This window comes from Misgurnus anguillicaudatus, chromosome 24 (assembly GCF_027580225.2).
Source record: "Misgurnus anguillicaudatus chromosome 24, ASM2758022v2, whole genome shotgun sequence".
Taxonomy (NCBI): Eukaryota; Metazoa; Chordata; class Actinopteri; order Cypriniformes; family Cobitidae; genus Misgurnus; species Misgurnus anguillicaudatus.
The window spans coordinates 2,944,129-2,951,657 of record NC_073360.2 but is presented as its reverse complement, the minus strand read 5'-3'; the positions used below and the strand labels follow the sequence as shown (position 1 = coordinate 2,951,657).

Here is a 7,529-nt window from a genome sequence, read left to right as displayed (position 1 = left end):
CAGTTCAGGTCTTGGAATCTCTACTAATGAACTGAAGAATTAAACCAGGTGTGTCTAATGAGGGAGACATGCAAATTGTGCAGTACTAGTGGTCCTCCTGGACAGGTTTAAAAACCACTGGCATAAAGCACCTTAAGTGTAATTTTCCCTTAAACTTAAGGGTGTTGCAAAAAAAGTAAAAAATTTCTGTTGCATCTCCATGGCAACAATAGTATTTTATAACAACAAACCTGTGTCGCTGTGGTGAAACATTTAACGATTACCCTTACTAAGAGAACCATTTAAGGGATTATATGCAACATCCTTAAATTATTCTCTTACAGTAGGTAAGGGGAATTTACCCCTGAAGTGTCATACTTAAGGGAAAAACGTAAGGTGCTTTATGCAACCGGGCCAAGACCTTTCAGCCTGATTCTATTCTTTCTGCATATTACATCATCTAAAATTGAATTAAATGAAACATTCTCTTTTTTAACCTCTCAATGTGCACTAATTTGTGGGCGTGATGACGTCATTTTTTAACGCTTCTAACAATATCTATATAGCCTACTGTCTACAAACATTAATAATATTAACATTACTATACATTGTTTTTAAAGGCTACAGGTTTAACATCAGTGTATGGTCTCTGTTATGAGATATAGATGAAGAGTTTGGTTCCAAAACGCGATAAACGCCATTTTTGAAAAAAATGAGTTACTGCCAAAATCAGTATTATATCAGGTCAGTAGTTAAAAGTAAATAATTAATTTTACGCAAAATCCAATATCCGCCGTGTTATTCTGTCATCTTTTCTCCCTTTTTTCCCAAAATGCGATAAATGCGTTCTCCTTTTTTACAGAACGCAATAAATCCATTTCTGATATTACAGCCCACCGTTCACGCAATGTAAACAAACAATGGCGGACGCGCTGAGTCCACGGAGTCCTAGTTTTCCTCATCTACTTTGTACTTCGTGATCAACAAACAAAACAAAATAATACTTTAATTGCATCGCTAAACCTGTGATGGTTTTCTGTGATGGGAAAGAAACGTAAGCCATCAACATCTAATAATTTCCACGAGAGGCACTCGGGAGACGGGTGCTTGTTCTCCCGACAGCAAGCTTCTCATGCTAACACATTGACCCCAGAGGATCTTATGAAAAACTTTACATAATTTTACTCAAAGTCAACGAAAATCGAGCAGGACCAAAAACATTTTACAGCTGATCTCTGTGAAAGACGTTAAGCGAGGACGTCAAGTAACCGCAATGACAGTGATCTTAATATGACAAAGTAAGTGTTTTGATTAATGACATTAATGTTTATATTTTTAATTAGTGTGTACAACTAGTCAACTAAATGAATATAACATGGCAAAGATGAATGCACATTTATATAGGCTATTGATTCAATAGATTTATAGCATTTTGAATAAAAACTTGTCATGGATTTATTGCATTTTGTGGAAAAAATTATCCGTTTTTATAATAAATCTTTGAAAATTAACTTATGGATTTGAATTTTTTATGTTTTTATAACCTAAAGATGCTATGTGAAAGTTTGTAACAGAAAATAGTTGTTTTCATCTTGTCACTTTCTTGGTATAGAAAACACGTTTTTACCAAAATTTGTCAAAATGGATTTATTGCGTTTTGGAACCAAACTCTTCAGATGCTCTAGCATAATAAATGTAGTATTTTGTGACAGAAGTCCAGAGGACAACATGCAAAATATAAACGGGACTTCTTAACTCATTCACCGCCAGCCTTTTTGAGAAAAGTTGCCCACCTGCATTTTTGTGATTTTAACAAAATGTTCACAAAATCCCTTGCAGGAAAAATTATTTTCTATAAATATATAAACATACAAATTATATCAAATTAAAGAACACACCCTCTGCTTTCAAACAAACAAACAAAATGGGGAAAAAATGTTTCATTATATATTTACTTTTTCCACTTAATTTAACCACTGAAATATGGATATTTCTCTTCAAAAATACAACATTTTGAGCAAAAAGCTTAAAAAATTTCGTTTTTTTTAAAGGAATTTATGTTAGAGATCAGACTCAGAATGACTATCAAACATAAAGGCATTTAAAATAAATCTTAAAATCTTTTTAACATCCGTTTTTGATAAATTCGTTTTGGCGCCATCTGGTGGATAAAAGCGGCATTACACTTTCACTTTGAAATTCGTCCAGAAAGGCATTTTTATTAGTTAAATATGAACTCATAAATGACGAGATAACTCGTCAATGGCGGTGAATGAGTTAACTTGGTGTTAATATACCGATCGCGAGTCGAATCCAGTCTGTTTCAGTTGTGTAAATAACCCATGAAAACCGTCTAATAGAATTCATCAAATGACCATTTTTGTCCACAAATGCGTATAATCCATTAAAATATAGATAGTCTGTTGTTTACATCAGATTTCGTGTGAACGTGTATGAGATGGAGTCGCATCGGTCATGTTAGCTGGGGGTTCAGGGTTTTTTCAGTAAGTTTCACATTCCTCACATTCACATTGTGCTGACTTGCTAGGTGTTTGCTCAGATTTGAGGTGGTATTTTTCGTTGTGAATAAAAGTTTTATTCCCACGCAGAGTGTACAGTGGACGCGGATGTTTTTGTAATGTCGGTACTTCCCAGCATTAAACACTGCATGTTGTCTCTTCATGTTCAACACTTCACTGACTGACGGCGCTCATAACTTCATTGTCACTCGACTCGCGTCATGACACGAGATGGTCTCACGAAACAAAATCAAGGTTAATAAATGTTGCACGACAGCAATAAAAGTCAAGCATGATATATGCATACTTAATTACTACTTTTATATAAGCATTATTGTATGTCCAGTGTTTCCCACAGGATTTTGAGGAGACTGTGGTGGTGATGACGTCACCCGCTAATTAGCATATATGTGACGTCATCATGTTGTGTTTGCGTTTGATCTAGTGTTGGCACCTGAAATATGTTTCACTTCTACTCTTTGATCTGTATCTGTATTTGATCTGTATTATATATAAAATTATATTTTAAGCCGAATTAAGCTGTTTTAAATTGTGAAATAAAAATGTAAATGGGAATCATGAAAATTCTATTTGTGGGGGCCAGTGTTGATTCTGTGGTGGGCCACCACAAATAAATCAATGTATGGGAAACACTGATGTCAATTTCTGATCTAAAGTAGTAAAGGTGATTTTTACGTAGCTTTATTTGGGTGTAACAAACAAGACGGCCTAGGAATTAAGATAAAATTAGTATACTTGAAACATCATCCAGACATAATTCTTGTCATTTTATAGTGCATTATAATTCTTCTGGCACACCATCATATATAATACCTTATAATATCTACTGGACATCATTATTTATTGTGTAATTAGAAGTTATTACAGTTCAGAGATATATTTGTTCTGTATATACTGTTATAGCGTAGCTTTTGTGTTAATAAGCAGGTTTTGTTTATAAGCAACCTTTATCAAGTATATTTTCTCACAATTTTAATTAACTTGTAAAGGGGTCGATCAGCATGAAGAATCTTTCAGCAAAACAAAATATTTCATTTACAGACTTTGAACTCAATGGTTTTTACAGCCTTGAATGGAGGCCTTATTTATTTATCCCTTTCTTTCTGATGTTTATATTGTCCATATCTGCAAATTCTACACTCATATATTTAATCATATCTCAAAAGTCTCTGCATTCTCCTATGTATGTGCTATTATGTCTTCTGGCCATTGTGGACTTGATAATGCCAGTCCTGTTTGTACCTAACATGCTTGTTAACTTTTTATTTAACTGGACTGGGATATCTTTAACTGGTTGCTTGACCCAAATGTTTTGTCTTCATTTTGTTGGAACATTTCAGTCTACTTTGCTTTTATGGATGGTACTAGACCGTTACTTTGCTATATGCAAACCTCTTTATTATAATAAATACATGGAAATCCGCAATTTTCTAAAGTGATTGGACATAATTGGACATCATTCACCTGTTTGTTATTGTTCCCTAGTTTAGTTTTCCCTATTTAATGCCATTGTGTCTTATGTCTTGTGCCGGTTCATTGTGTATCGTGAGATACTGACGCGTGTGTCTTCGTCCAGTCATAATAATTATTTTCTAGTTATGTCATTGTTTGCCCCCTCGAGGGTATTTATGTTTTAATAAACATATTTTAGTTACAAGCTGTTTGCGCTTGGGTTCTATCCATCTCCACATCCTGACAGAATGCAGTCTTGATCATTTGCCTGGTCATTTTGGCTGGAAAACTGCCATTTGTGTAACAAATATTATCGATCACTGTTTTTTTGAACACATGGCATTGGTTCAGCTGGCATGTGGTGATATATCCATTAATAACTTCGTAGGACTTTTAACTGCTTTTCTTATACCAACAGCTGATTTTATTCTCATTACAGCTTCCTATGTTGTGATTTTTGCCTCTGTGTTCAAATCTAGTAAAGCCCATGGGAAGGCCATTAATACATGTATTACTCACTTTATTGTTATGTCAGTTTCTTTGACTTTTGCCTTGACTGCATTTCTGTCATACAGAGTAAGAAATAATTTTTCTCCTAATAGTCGTATATTTGTGAGCACCAGTGGCGGTTCTAGACAAATTTCACTAGGGGGGCCAAGTAGGGGCCAGTGTTTTACCAGAGGGGCACATAAAAAAAGGCAAGAAATTATATTTAAAGATTATAGGGGCGGTTACAGGAATTATTTTAAGACAGGACTAGGCCTTAGTTTAATTAGAAAATATAACTAGTTTTAACAAACATGCCTTACTAAATACATTACTTGTGTGCATTTTGAAGCAAAACAAAGGGCACTGGTGTATTTTAAAATATGGCATTGCAAGTTGTTTTCAGTTTGGACAGCTCTTACATTTATTTTAGTCTAGGACTAGTCTAATCCCTTTCCGGGAAACTGCCCCATAAACTTTATCTTACTTTACAATCATATAAATCTTTATTTAATACAAGAGTGAGTGCAGGTGCAAAAGGGGAGCTGGGCTCTTTTCTAAAGCTCCCCAACCGAAAATCATGCGAGCCTACTCAATAAACTTTATGAAATGCAAACTTTTATAAAGACAAACGTTTGTTTTAGTTTACATATAAACACACATTGCTAGACAGTTAGGGACCACAATCTAATCAGTATTTAAAATAATATTTATTTTAAATTGTAAACATTTTTACATGACACATTTAATTATATTCCTCCAATTTTATGCACGTATATGTAAGAGCATAATTACAGCGCTTTTTACAATGTGTAAACTTTAAAAAGTTAGCGAGATGTTGGTTTTACCGGTTGTTGATGAGTAACAGCTGTGAATGATCACCGCGCTTAAGCAGCCACGTCACAGGAGAGCAAGTGAACAGTGTCTCAATGTCAAGTGAGCTAGAGTCCTTACCAGTGCCCAAACCTGCATACACATTCACAACATCGGGAAATTGGGAACAAATTGAGACACTCGCTGAGCAGCACCCAGCATCCGCAGCCAGCTACAGTGGTTGGGTGCGCCGCTCTAATTTGCTCGTTTAGAACGTTATGCGTCGGATTAGTTCCGCTTTTGGCGCTCGCGTGTAAAATCAAAATAAATGTATACTTTTTGATTTGGTCAGCACGGGGTGGCCACAGGGGTGGCCAGGGACTTGTCTACAGAGGCACGGGCCACCCTTGGCCTTCGTGTAGAACCGCCACTGGTGAGCACATGTATATACTTTTTCCAAGTTGTTTCAATCCAATTATTTACGGAGTAAGAACAAAAGAGTTCATGAATTCTTTAAAGGTCCTACTTTTTGAACCAAAACTGAAAAAATAAAAAAGCAATTTGCGACCTAATGCAGTAAAATGAATTATGTCCCAAACTCCCATGTGCCGTAAACTTTATTGATGCACACTAAACAAAAGGCAAATAAAACTGTATAAGGGCTCAGTCACACCAAAAGCGTTTATGGCAGTTGCAGGCGCCTTTTTTGAATGATATTCTATGGGCAGGGCGCGTTTGCGCGCTGTTTATGCGCGCCGAGCGCCTTGCGGTTTTCTGCCGCCTGCCGCGCACGCGTTTTTGAAGGAGCGCTGAGAGCGGAGGAGCGCCTGACGTCATTCGCGTCTTCCATTGTCCAATCGAATGAGGGGAGAGGCGGGCCTTACGTTGTGGCGAGGGAAGTTTACAGTTGCTTTGAAGAACCGGACTCCACTCGCTCACTCTCTCCTGCGTGTTTGTGCTCCTCTTATCCTCAAACAAGGTCAGAGCAAGCGCCCTCTTTTTAAAGTTTCTGCTAATATGACAGTTAACAGCAAAAGAGCGCTCACGCTTCAATATTTGATTGACAAGACAGCTGACTCGGTGGTTGCTTAGCAATATGAAAAGCCGCGCCGCTCTGCTCTTTTTTAAAAAAGGCAGTGCTCGCGCCTTGCGTTTGCAAGCGTTTAAAGCGCTTTTGGTGTGACTGAGCCCTAACAGGAGTGTATAACAGTAACTGTAATACATACAGTACAGATGTTCAAAAATGTTTGTAGAATGTGGCAGGTCTTACCGAAACATGCTCCAAACAGGACTTTAACCAGCAATCAGCCCTGTATGGGAATCAGACGCCCTAACAAGAGGCTGGTCATAGCCTTTGATGTCTGTCACAGAGCATCCCTTAAAATCATTGAGGTTTACAAACTGCAAAGATTTGGCACACTAGCCAGTCTCTGTTACAAGAATGTCAGTATGTGTTCAGTTAAGAGATAAACTGCTAACAAAAGTTAGGCTTTTTATATGCTTTTATATTTGATGATTTCTTTTGGTTTTATACTATTTTGCAGGTTTATATATGAAGGTTTATTTTTAGATGTGAAATTTGTCATAATGTTCAGCATGTCTCATTGTTATGTTATGTTAAAAAACCACGTATATGCACATCAAAAAGGCTACTGTACGTTTTGATAACTAAATAAAAGATCATTCTGAATGTTTATCTATGTGATTTTTATTGAGTACAGAAACATAAGTTAGATTTTGAAATTCTGTAAAACAATGGACATCAATAGGAACTACATGTAAGTGTATGTTGATTGGCCAAAAGCATTCCATACAAAACAAAGGCAGTGACATTTTTAAAAAGCAGTGTAAATACACAGATAATACTAACTTTATGAACATTTTACAAAACTTAAACATACACAAACATGTTCATTTCTCAACCTCAACAATATGTAACACTGCAAGCTGTCATAGGAGATTTCTTCTATTAGCCCTCCTTTATACTTTTTCAATCACATCATCGATACACTAGCAACAGTAGTGAAATAATTTGTGCCATTGTGTATTAAAAAATGGCACTTTATACCTTTATTATAAAACTGCGTGTCAGTCATAAATCCAGATGGGCTTGTGCTGCTGACCATGCCAATCATTCACAATATAACACCTGGTTGCACTATCAGTCAACAAAAGTAATACAAAGAAGAACCATTGAAATTCTCCATTGTTTGGATTTCGTACAAGAGATCATCCGGCATCTTTGTTTTCTAACAAAAA

At 36.2% G+C, this 7,529-nt stretch overlaps 1 pseudogene; it reads left to right on the top strand.

Annotated features, from left to right (window-relative positions):
* Positions 1-1,765: 1,765 nt before the first annotated feature.
* Positions 1,766-6,860, top strand: LOC129437415 (olfactory receptor 52K2-like; annotated as a pseudogene).
* The last annotated feature ends 669 nt before the right edge of the window (positions 6,861-7,529 follow it).